The sequence below is a fragment of the Bos indicus genome, chromosome 2, assembly GCF_029378745.1.
Source record: "Bos indicus isolate NIAB-ARS_2022 breed Sahiwal x Tharparkar chromosome 2, NIAB-ARS_B.indTharparkar_mat_pri_1.0, whole genome shotgun sequence".
NCBI classification, from domain to species: Eukaryota; Metazoa; Chordata; class Mammalia; order Artiodactyla; family Bovidae; genus Bos; species Bos indicus.
In genome coordinates, this window is record NC_091761.1 from 122,766,863 (window position 1) to 122,779,753 (window position 12,891).

The window sequence follows — 12,891 nt, forward strand, 5'->3', positions numbered from 1 at the left end:
GACACTGCAATGCAGTTATGAGGTAGGCTCTGCTGAAGGATCCAGGAGATGACCCCAACTCAGAGAAAATACCTTCAAACACATGTGATTCCTGGCCCCCCTGCCCTGGTAGGTGGACGGTCCTGGGGACTGGGCAGCCCTGCAAATTGGATGGGTATCGGCTCTGGGTGTGTCCCACCCAGGCCAGGCAGGGGCACCGTGCCCTGATGCAAGGCTGGGTGCCAGACCAAGGCCGTCTCTCTGGGGAGACAGGGAGCCATGGCAGGTTTCTGGCCAGTCTGCCACTAGGGCAAGAGGGAGGATCAGAGCCTGCGAGATGAGAAGCTGGGGCAATGGTATGGGTGAGTGAACCCGGCCAGGACAGACCCCGGGAGAGCCTGGAGGGACGGCGGCTTCAGTGTCCGAGTGGCTGGAGCTTCCTTTACAGACTTTTCCCCCTTCCAGGCTCACCTCATCGGGGCCACAGAACCTCGGCCCGAGTCAAACTCATCCCTCACTGTGGCCAATTAATTCCAACTTGTCATAAATGTCTTAAGGTTTGCTAATCGATAGGAGCTGGGCCGCCGGCCACCGCTGAGTCTCCGAGGGGACGTACAGGGATTGAAGGCCTCTGGCCAGGCTCGTGGGTTAACACACTCCACGTGCATTGCCTGTTGGTTTGAGTTAATCACCTGGTGCCTAAGCGTGTCCTCGTAAATCTCAGGTAAGGCTCCTGTGATCCGTTCAGAGTTAACTGACAAGACTAAGCGGCCGTGCTGGGGTTTGTGACAGAGGAGGCGTCTCGGGGCTGCAGGAAGGAAGGAGGGACTGATGTGGGTGAGGGGAGGGGCACCTTACAGCCCCCAGAGGGAACCGCTCCTCCATTCGCCCCAAGGGGAGGTCCTGGCAGCCTGGAGCAGGCTCAGAGCCTCCGGCCTGCTTCCTGCTGCCGGGCTTGTGACCTCAGGGAATGACAAAACCTTGTGGGTGGGAGTTTCCCAGATAAACCGGGGTTGGGGGCGGGGGAAAGAGGGCGCAGCAGGAGCAAAGGCCCGGGGGCATCACCTGAATCTCACTGTCTTCTGGCTACAACCTGAGCATCCTCACAGCAGGACAAGGAACAGGCCCTCAGAACAGGCTGAAGTGCAGCCAGTCCCTGGGCACCCGGCTAGGAGGGTTGCTAGAAAAACTTAAATATTTCTACATCTGTTCACAGGTTCTTAGAGCAGCGGTCTGATGTGGCCAAGTCATTTACCTCCCTGTGCCTCGCTTTCCTCATCTGTGAAGTGGGGTGATGATGGTGCCCCCCCTACCCCCGGGTTGGGAGAGCAGGGAGCCTGTGTGAAGCTCTGGAGCAGTGCCCGCCCCCACAGATGTGATGAGAGGAGGATTGTGGATTGATGCTCATTACCTGCCTCAGTCCTGTGAGTTTCCTCTGACCGTCTGAACCACCGGGCAGACTGGGAGGGTCAGACCCTCGGTCCCTGAAGAAACTGAATCCAAGAGGATTGGGAAGAGGTCACGGGACTGAGCTGGTGAGCTCTGCCCTGTCTCACTTGGGAGCCCACCCCGGGCCCGAAGCCTCAGCACACAAAGGTCTCCCCCAGCCCCCTGGAGTCAGAGCCCACATCCCCCTGCTGGGCTCGCTGCAGCCCAGTCACCAGCAGTGAGAGCGGGAATGGTGCCCTGTGTTACAATCTGTGTCTGGACGGGCCCCTGGCTGGAGGAATTAACTCATGTACATACAGAAAATCTCCACAGACTTGTCTTCCAATATTTGTTCTGGAAACTGGAACACACAGATAAGGCAAGCGCCTGACATTGGAACTGCAGAATAAATTTGCATTCTCCACGCCACAAAGAGCCCCATTCACACAGCACTGGGGGAGGCGGCAGGAAGAGGGAAAACCTACTCTCGGCCAAAGGAAGGGTCTGACGGTCTTTCCTCCAGGAGCAAGTTCTCGCAGGCGAGATCTCAGCCTGTTAGCACTCAACAGCCTAAAACCCTGGAGTCTTAGACCCCTCAGCCCTTGAATTATCACTTAATAGAATCTTAAGACCAAAAAATTTCAAGTCAGAATCACAAGACTTTAGGATTTAATCATTATCCTGGCCACACCCTCAACCAGCACTGGAGTCTGCTCCATCCTACACCAAGCCTCCAGGCTTCGGATCAGCCCCATGGCCACCTCTTCAGGGCAGCCCTCCTTGATCCCTGATCATCCTGATGAGAACTTGGAGCAGGACCTGAGTGAGAAAAGGAACAAGCCATTAAAAACGGGGTGGGGGAAGATTGTGTCTGTCTGGATTGAGGCAACAGATAGTGCGAAGGTCCTGGGGTACGAATGCAGTTCATGTGTTTGCGGAATAGTGAGACTCGGCTTCTAAATGTGCGATGAGACAGGAAAAGCAGTGAGGCCAGAAGCTAGAGGAGCCTGTGACTAGACTCTGCTCTGCTCTGCCATGCTGTGCACCTCCCTGAGCCTCCATGGATCCATCAGGATAGAAGAAGAACTCCACTGCTCCCAGACCCACAAGTGGAGCCTGGTGAAGCCTGGAGGTCCTCACAAGACCAGGTGAGTGTGAAATGCCTCAGACCCCTGAAAAGGAAGGCAGAATGAGGGGATGTGATGGTCTTTCTCAAGCTGCGTGGAGCAGCACAGCAGCCCAGATGAGTGTGCCCAGAAGGCACCCCATTTGGAAGTAAACACAGCTCTGTTTGAGAGTGCAGGGGAGCGGTGCTGGAACATTTAATTCCTGTACACGCTTATGTAGAAGTAATTGCATTACCTGTTCTCCACATCTTTTAGTTGGAAAACCAAAGAATTTTAAAATGCTCAGCATGAGGCTCAGGGAAGGGAAGGCAGAAGGTAACCCCCCCAATTCCCCTCCCAACCCCCCCCCCCCAATCTTCTTGTGGACTCTGCCCTTTGTAGCTGCCATGGTGGGGGGTCATAGTGGGGAGCGTGCTCTGCCCCAAACTGCCCTGGAACTGGCTGAGTTACTGGTTCTGTCCGGATATGTTTCCTCAGAGGCACAATGATGAGCTTGGACCTAGATAGCCTCTGTGTGGTTTGTTGGTGTTCAGTTGCTCAGTCGTGTCCAACTCTTCGTGATCCCATGGACTGCAGCACGCCAGGCTTCCCTGTCCTTCACTATCTTCCAGAGTTTGCTCAAACTCATGTCCATCCAGTCGGTGATGCCAGCCAACCATGTCATCCTCTGTCGCCCCTTTATCCTCCTACCCTCAGTCTTTCCCAGCATCAGGGTCTTTTGCAATCAGTAGGTTCTTCATGTCAGGTGGCCAAAGTAGTGGAGCTTCAGCTTCAGCATCAGTCCTTCCAGTGAATATTCAGGGTTGCTTTCCAAACAGTCCCTAGTGGTTTATTTGGGAGGTGACCTCATTAGGCACAGGTGAGAGAGAAGAGAGAGAGGGAGGGAGAAGAGTGAGACAAAGATGCAGCCATTGAGCACAGATGCTGCTGTGGGCGGTGGGGCCATCCTGCCAGGGACCCACAGGGGAGCCAGGTGGCACACATCCTTTACTGGGTGAGAGTCACCTCTGTGAGCACAAAATCCGCCTTCCCTATAGTTGACCATGCTCCTGGGCTGAACGGGCTCCCATGGGGCAGAGAAAGCCGGGGTAGCCCAGGGAAGCTGAGAGGATTTTCAGGAACTGCCCACAGCAGCTACCGATGAGCTCAGGTGTGCCGGAGGGGCTCCGGGTCGGGGTTGCTGGGGCGCTGCTACATCTTCCAACCCCCCTGCTCGAACATTCTGGAATCTGTGCTTCTTTCCAGGCCACTCAGTTCCAGCTTCTGCCCCAGAGCTGTTCAGATCCTCAAGGGCAAGGATTTGTATCTGTCTGTTTATCGCTGCATTTCCAGCGTCTGGAACAGCGCCTGTCAATACGTATTTTGTGGAATGAATTGTCTGCGTGGTGAGCATCTTTTCTTGAGCACCCACTGGGTTCTGGCCTTGAGCTAGGCCTTAGGGACACAATATTGAATCAGGTACAGTTCGTGCCCTTAGGGGCTTGCTGTAGGGGAGGAGGACAGATGCATTATAATCATCATAATCACCATTATTTCAGTGGCAATACCATCACCACCATTTACTGAGCCTCTCCTATGCACACAGGGCTTTGCATTTGTCATTTCATTTCAGCCTCCAAAGTTCACAAAGGGTCCATATGATGATGCCGATTTCATAGGTGAGAAACTTAAAGCTCAGAGAGGTGAATGACTTGGCCGAGTTCACAGAGATGGTACCAGAGCAGAGGTGGGATTTGAACCAGGGTATTCTACCGACATACACCAAGCACAGTCACTCAAACATGAGACTTCAGGTAGATGAGGTGGGAGCTGCCCCAGTGAGGTACTCACAAAGGCCCTGAGGTCGGAGGAAGTGAGTCTGGGAAGGTGTCTGTGTATTGCACCAGTGAGGCTGTGGCTGAAAAGAAGGCACAGACCCTCCCTGCAGAGCCAGTGTCAAGGTCAGCGTGCAGTTAGGTCAGAGTGCAGGGTGGTGTAGGGGAGAGGTGGGGGGTGCTGGGTCGGGTCAGGGTCCCTGCAAGGAGACAGAGGGCTCCCCACGCAGGGCACTTTAGGGGACACCGCTGATGAGGGTATGGGCAGAGTTAGAGAAACACAGGGAAGGTGTGGGGCCCAGGCTGTCAACAACGGGAGTCTTCACTGTGCCTGAGCCTGAAGGAAGGCAGGGAGAGCTGCAAGGCGGGGAGGGTGCCCCACGGGGGTTGTGGCCTTTGGGAGAGGGTGCACCTGCTCCTCAGACACTAGGGAGGGAGACAGGGAGATAAAACACCTGACCTCCTCTGCCTCTGATCTCCTGCTGGTCCTCCCAGGGGCCAAGCTCAATCGGAAGCCAGAGGGCCCTGGTGCCCATTGGTGCCTCTGTGTGGTCAGCGTTTGGGGCCACAGGCAGGGTGGTGGTGATGTGGGGACATGCGGTCTCTTGCTGGGTGAAGACGGCAGAGATACTGAGCAAAGGGCTTAGGCTCCTGGAGATGGGAGCTTTGAATGGTTGTCAATGTCAGGCCAAAATAGTCACTTAATCATTCAAACGTTTATTGACTCTGGATCAGGCTCTGAGAGGACCCTGGGGAGTCAGAGAGATAACAGGAGATGCTTGTTTCCTGCCTCCTAGCCCTCTGCCAGTACTCACTCCCTTCCTCCTCACAGGCCCTGACAGGTAGGTGTCAGCATCACCCCATTTGAAACACTAGGGAACCTAGATGCTGCATGACAAACTCATTTGCTCCTTGTCCAACTGTAAGTGGTGACGCTGAGCTAGAACTGGAGCTCTCTGCCCCCAGTGCCCAGGCTCTGACCACCAGATCATACCACCATGTATCAGCGGGATGAGAAACATGGTCCCCATCCCCTGGGTCTCATTAGGAGAGATACCTAAACAGACTACAGCAACACCTAGAGCTGAGGACCATTCCTGAAGGTGCCCGAGGCACTCCTTCCACTCAGGACAAGAGTGCAGGATTCCTGGAGAGGGTGGCATTTCAGCTGGGGTGCTGAGGGAAGCAGAGGAGTTCACAGGGCAGTCGAGGCATGTAGAGGAGAGGGCATGTCAGGCAGTGGACACAGCATGAGCGAAGGGATGGAGGGAAGAAACAGTACCAAGTGTGCAGGGAACTGCAAGCAAGTTGGTATTGCTGGGGCATAAAGTACGAGAAAGGACGCAGGGGGACAGGAGCAGCTCATAGGTAACCCTGCTGAGTTATCTCAGTCCTGGTCTAAGACACCCTAAGGGCCAGGGTCCATGTTACTCCCCTGCTTAAGTCCCTGTACAAGACTCATAACGAGTCCAGAGATTCAGGATGGTTCTCAAGATTGCTGGTGCTCGGGTTCTGCTGTAAGCCAACTGCCTTGGTTTCCCCAGCTTGGCAGAGCAATTAACAGTGATAATGCAAGGATTTTGGAGTTTGCCAGACCTGGAGTGAACTTCTGGTTTAGCTTAGCTTTGTGATATGGGACATGTCACTCAACCTCTCAGTGCCTCACTTTCCTACCTATGAAGTAGAAATAAAATGATACAGGGTTGTCCTGAAAATTAGATGAACTAATATGTATAAGGACTTCCCGGGTTGCTCAGATGATAAAGAATCCGTCTGCAGTGAGGGAGACCTGGGTTTGATCCCTGGGTTGGGAAGATCCCTGGAGGAGGGCATGGCAACCTGCTTCAGTATTCTTGCCTGGAGAATCCCCATGGGCAGGGGAGCCTGGTGGGCTACAGTTCATGGGGTTGCAAAGAGTCGGACATGACTGAGCGACTAAGCACAGCACAGCAATACGTGTAAAGCATTTACTACAGTGCCCTGCACATAGCAGGTTCTCAATAAACCGTAGCTTTTTATTATTTTTGTTATTTTAATTATCACCTTCTAATCTTTTACCATGTATGTACTGAATTTTATAATTGTATTATAATTGAAATTGTGTTGACTTATACTTGCAATAAAGTAATTATACATTTACTCAGTTTTTTTCTATTCACTATTATATCATTAAAAATTTCTCAAAAGCATGTTATGACTGCATAGTAGACCAGCCTTCAGATGCATCAAACTTTATCATTATCCCTTAAGGTTGGATATTTAGAGGATTAGTGAAAGTGAAAGTCACTCAGTCGTGTCCAAATCTTTGTGACCCCATGGACTATACAGTCCATGGAATTCTCCCAGCCAGAATATTGGAGCCTTTCCCATCTCGGGGGATATTCCCAACCCAGGGATCAAAGCCAGGTCTCTTGCATGCAAGCAGATTCTTCATCAGCTGAGCCACAAGGGAAGCCCATTTAGAGGGTTACAGGGTTTCGGTCTTCTACATCATTAGGCTGTGATGTACATCGTTTGGCATTCAGATCAGATCAGTCGCTCAGTCTCTGACTCTTTGCGACCCCATGCATCGCAGCATGTTTGGCATTACCTTTGCCTGAATCTCTGGTCTCTTTTTCAGGATGGATTCCTAGAAGCAAAATCACCCTAAGTGTTTAATCACTTTCCTGAATGATTGCCCTGATGGACACTCCCCATAGCTGCTTTGTGTGAAAATGCTTGTCTCACTGCACACTCAACAGCCCTGAGTATTACTGTTTTTGTTGTTGTTGTTTTTAACTATTTGATTGGCCTCAACTTATACTTCATTGTGTCATCTGCGCACAGAACCATGGCCTATGGTTTTTGTTTTCTAGCAATTTGATAATCAAATCAAATTCTGAGGCTTCCAAGATCCCCTTGATAAGAACAGGCAGCAGCTTGGGGCATGTATCTCTAGGCAGGGAGTCATCGGAGCTGGTTCCATCCCACCTGCTGTGTGCAGGGCATGTCCCTTCTCCCCTGGGTCTTCATTATTTATTACCGACGTATTGCAATCACTTCCTGGATAGTCTCCCTTCCTCCAGCCCATCCAGTGCCCAGAACAGGGCCTAATGCCCAGTAGGTGTTTAGCGACTATTTGCTGAAGCCTGAATGGCCAAGTGCTTTTTAAAAAGACAAGCTGGCAGTGCAATTCCCTTGCTTACATCTTTTGTTCAGACTCTCCATCATTTGTATTTATTGCTTTGTCTTTCTTCCCTGTGTTTCATGCAGGTACACTGTGTCAAGGTGGTTAAGGACCTCCCTCTTAAGCCAGACAACTTAGTGTGAATTTTGCTTCTGGGGCTTAGTTGCTGTATGAACTTAGGGGTCTAACTTAACCTCTCTGTGTCTCAGTTTCTCTCTCTGTTAAACTGGAATAATAATGCCTGTTTCACAAGGTTGTGCTGAGAAGTAAATAAGTAAATGTATGTGTAGAGTGTTTAGAACAGCTTGCTGCTGCTGCTAAGTCGCTTCAGTTGTGTCCGACTCTGTGAGACCCCATAGACAGCAGCCCACCAGGCTCCTCCGTCCCTGGGATTCTCTAGGCAAGAACACTGGAGTGGTTGCCATTTCCTTCTCCAATGCACGAAAGTGAAAAGTGAAAGTGAAGCCACTCATTCGTGTCCGACTCTTCACGACCCCGTGGACTGCAGCCTACCAGGCTCCTCCATCCGTGGGGCTTTCCAGGCAAGAGTACTGGAGTGGGGTGCCATCTCCTTCTCCATAGAACAGCTTAGGCACATACATAGACGCTCTACGTTCTTGCTATTATTCTTCCAAAGTGGATACTAGGTGCCACAAACCCACTTAAACTTGAGCTGAAGGCACCTCTTCTCTTGAAGGCCCTCACAGTTTCAGACTGACCTTCTTACTATTTCAAGTTCACAAGAAAGAGAGACCTTCTCTGTTGCCAGCAGTTAAAAAAAAAATCCTAAAATTAAATCTCACGGAACGAATTTGAGTCAGGAGAATCATCTGAACCCAGCAGTTCCTGTCTCTGGAAGGACCCCTGAGAGACCTGGCCTCCCCACCTGCCACCGCTCACCCGCAGGAGCCCGGCCTCAAGACGGCGGGCGCCTCCCTGCCCCCTGCCAGGCTGATGGATTCTCCCTTCATTTCATTGTCCTTGGAGCGATTTCCTCAGCACATCCCGAGCCGGTGTACAGCTGGGCCACATTTGTTCCCTAATGGGCACCTCAGACAAGGCTGGCCTTGGGGGACCTGGTACTTCATCACTCGCCTCCACAGACTTGCTCTAAAAGGGACAGTCACCACTGCCATGCCACCCTCAGGACACGGGCAGATTTTACATTTTACAGATGAAGTGGTGTCGGCTTGAACACTTGGAGGTTCCAGGCAACACCAGAGCCAAGAGGTACCTAAAGTGGGGCCAGGCCAGTGACAGTTCCGCTCTTGAGACCTGGTCTCCTCATCTAAAATGGGCCCCTCCCACCAGAGGCTGCTGTGAGGATGCTGTGAGGAGGACATAGTCCTGGCACGGTGCCCGGCATGCTGTTAGCAGCGTCCTTGTCACAGTGGCAGCGCCATGATCAGATGTCCCAGGGGCTGTTGGATTCCCGACAGTCCTCCTCCTCTGGAATTTTCCGAGTCACCTCCTGCCCATGCTCAGGACCAGAGGTAGCATCAGAGAGGATATGGATTTGACTGGAGCCACATCCCCTCGACTGCGTCTGCTCTGCCCACCCCCACCCCCAGCTTTTTGCTGCCACCAGGGCTTCCAGAACATGCCCCCGAGCTCTGACTACAGTCCTTACATTGTCCTGGTCCAGGGAGACCCCATACAGGGATCAGAGGATGGGTGGGCAGAAATTCATCTGCCTGAGGATGGAGGTTCACGGGACAGGAAGTCCTCCCCTCAGGGTCCCCGGCTGGTCCTTGTGGGTTCATTAGGTGACAGTCCTTTCTCTTGCTGGGTCCCCTGCTGGGGGGTGATGCTGCCGGTTACAGACCAGGGCACTGTCCCCAAAGGGGCCTGGAAGACACCAGGGGCCTCTCAACAGGGTGTCAAATACAAGCCTATCCCCACAGACCCCCAGGAGACCCTCAACATCCAGAGGAGTCAGGGGACCTTCCGGGTATCTCAGACCACAGGGGAGGCTGAGAAAGGGGAGAAGTAGGAAGTCAGTAGGGGTGCAGAGAGGTGGTGGTTAGTGGGAGGAAGTACAGGGGTCTTAGAGGGCACACCTTGCTCATGGGCGCGGCCAGCTGGGGCTGCAAATTAACTGCAGTATTTTAGATACCGGAAATGGGGTCACAGTGTTCAGTCAGATGACCCTGGGCTGGGAGGACCCAGGCTCACTGTGAAGCTGATGTGGCTGCTCAGAGCTGGGAACTGTGGGCTTCCCTCTGCAGAAAAGCACCCCCAGCTCTCCTTACCTGGTGGGGGTGGGGGGGGTCTCTGCACCCTTGTCCCCTCTGCCTAGGGTCTCTTCTCCCCTTCTTGCTCTGTAGCTTTGGGCACCAGGCACGGCCCTTTGCACAGCTTTAATTCATCATCTGTGCACTTATGTGCTCCCTTCTTGGCGTTAGATTGTGACCCCGAATGTCAGGGCAGGGAGGGGAGCTGCCTTGGTCATGGCTGTGCCCCAGGTACAGGGCAGGCACACAGTGGGCCTTGGTAAGTTCAGTGAATGAATGGGGGCAGGAATGGCTGAATTGAACTTTGGGGAGTGATGAGGGGAGGGATTCTGAGCACTTTCCTGGGTTTGGGAACCCTAGGGAGGAGCAGGTTGGGAGTAAGTGTTGGAATGTGAGCTCTGAGGCTCCTGGACCAGGTGGGCAGGAGGGAGGCTTCTCCTTCCACTGTGAAATCCTCTGACGATGGCCTCACACCTTGCCTTGCTCTGCCCCTCTGGGAAATGGGCAGATACCCCTTCCTTAGGAGAGACAAAGCCCCTGTCTGCAAGTGGCATGCCTGTGTCTCCACCTCTGCCCTTTCTCAGTCATTCCTGCAATTTATTTGGGAACTGCTAAGGAACCTGAAAAATCCAGCTTGTCCTTAGGGTTGGAAAGGCAACAAAAGTGTGTGAATGTGTGTGTATGTATTCATTTGATAACTGGGAAAATGCACGCCAGGCCTATAAGAGGGCCACACGAGGAAGCCAGCTTGGCATTTCTGCTGTGACATCCCCATCTCAGAGCCCCACTCCCCAGGCACACTCTCTTCTTCACATTCATAACTGTTCACTGAGTTGCTGCTGTAGACACTGGGTTGGGGCAGCTGGCACTGGGTGGTGGAGGAGCCATCTGCGACCATCACAGAGGTGATCCATCATGGCTCCTGGACATCTGGCTTAGAGGCTGTGCTAAGGAGGAGGGGATGAAAGAGGCCTCCAGATGTGAATGTGGAAGCAGAATCCGTCACAGACCCTCCCACTGGGCTGGCTGGGCTGTGCTGTAACAGCCAATCTTCTCTCTCAACCTTCTTCCATGATTGGCTCCGGAGAAACTCACCTTGAGAATTCACTTGAGGGGGTGCGGTGTGACCCTGTGCAAGTTAGAATGTCCTGGGATAAGGCAGGGCTTTAAAAAATCCAGATACTGAGGTTGGGCCCAGACCTCAGTATTGCTGAAAAGCCCCCAGGAGAGTCTGTTGTGGATTCAGACTTGGAACCAGGGAGTTCCATCAACCGCCTCATTGTACAGATGGAGAAACTGAGGCCTGAGGGCAGTGGCGCTGCAGTGGGGCTGATCTCTTCGGTTCTCCCGGCTGGCAGTCTGGGAGGGGCTGTGTGATTCCTGGGTAAGAGTGGGGCTCTGGAGTCCTGCAGTCCTGGGCTGGAGTCCCGAGTCTGCCTCTCTCCAGCTGTGTGACTTTGGGTGAAGGCCTACACCTCTCTGAGCCCCTCCTGTGTGGATGAGGACGGTCCCAGGACCTGCACGCAGGCTGTGTGAGGACGTGTTGGGTCAGTGAGGCCAAAGTGCTCACCCAGAGCTGGGCTCACAGTGGGGCCGGGACACCACCAGCGCCTGTGCCTGGGACTCTGTCACGTGACTCCATTCTCTCTCCCATCCAGGGAGGCCTGTTCTGCCCCTTCCTGGACCCCTGGGCTCCCCTGCCCCATCCTCCCATTCACTGTTCTTCTGATTTTGTCTCCAGTGCTGGTGGTTGCAGCTTCACCCCACTTCCCTCTCCTCCCTCTCCTCCCACCCCTCCTTTTTCTTCTCCCAGTTAACAAAAAAGCTTCACTTAAAAAGCCATCTGGGAGGATGGATGGTACAAAGGCACATTTTGTAGAGTAAGTTTTCAGGGAGAAGAGCCAAGAAATTGAAGGCACAGCACTTAGGATTCCGGTCTTTTTGGGCCCCGTGCTCTGACTGCTGGGGAGCTGTTCTGTATCACAGTCCACCCCCCACCGCAGCGCCCAGTGCTCTGGGCTCGTCTTCACTCGTCTTTGAGAACTCCTGCTGCCAACGTCTAGGCTGATTCCCTCCCTCAGGATGAACCCCCCTCCTCTCTATCACAGGGAGGGGCTGCAGCTGGGGGTCCTCTAACCCGAGACCCTCCGCTCCTGTGTGAGCGCTGTCCCACCTCGGGCAGCTGCTCCCCCTCCCTACTGGAGTCCCAGGTGAAGGTTATCTTCTCCTGAGGGGTCTCCCAGGGCAGATTTAGGAATAACAGGAGAGACGTGTCCACCGCCAGGATGGATGGGCAGCCCTGGGGAGGGGTAATGAGCTCCCCATCACTGGAGGTGTGCACAGAGGAAGGGTGGGCACTCAGCAGAGAGGCCTTGAGGGAGGCACACTAGCAGAGAGGCTGAGTTCATGGACTTCGGAGCAAAGAGATCGAGGCTGTGTTCAGACCCTGTTGATTACAAGGTCATTGTAATCACTGACCTTCAGCAATGACTCACACTCACTAAGCACCTGGAAAGTCAGGTGAAATACTAGTTCTCACTCCCTAGGGTTGTCATGGGGACAAAAGGGCAAAATGTGTGCAAATTACTGAGCACAGTCCCTGGCATAATTTATACTTGATAACTATTGTCAGTGATCATTATCAGAAAGTATCCAGTCCTTTGATCGAGCTAAGACCCAACTTGCCATGTTTTAAAAGCCTAACACTTTGAGATTCTGGTTCAATAATCCCTGTAAGACTTTTAGATTTTAGGACTTTGAGATCTTATGATTTTGGCATTTATGCGTATACCCAAGAAGGATAAACAGGGAATAAATTTATCCTCCCACCTGAACAACTGAAAAAAGAAACTATGGAACACTGGGACACTGGACATCAGGCAATGAAGGATAGTGGTTCCTGAGAAGAAGGGAAACCGACAAGGCGAGACCTGCGATTGCCCCAACTCTCTGCCTTAGGAGAGTTCTCAGTCAGTACAGGGCTTCCCAGGTGGCTCTGCTGCTACTGCTGCTAAGTTGCTTCAGTCGTGTCCGACTCTGTGTGACCCCATAGACGGCAGCCCACCAGGCTCCCCTGTCCCTGGGATTCTCCAGCCAAGAACACTGGAGTGGGTTGCCATTTCCTTCTCCACCCAGGTTGCTCA

At 53.0% G+C, this 12,891-nt stretch overlaps 1 long non-coding RNA gene across 1 annotated transcript; it reads right to left on the reverse strand.

Moving 5' to 3' along the window:
- Positions 1-2,059: 2,059 nt before the first annotated feature.
- On the reverse strand, positions 2,060-8,543 carry LOC139186479 (uncharacterized). Its single transcript, XR_011570044.1, has 2 exons — positions 8,415-8,543; positions 2,060-2,226 (listed from the first exon to the last, which is right to left on the reverse strand). It is a non-coding gene; the product is annotated as an uncharacterized lncRNA (long non-coding RNA).
- Between the last annotated feature and the right edge of the window lie 4,348 nt (positions 8,544-12,891).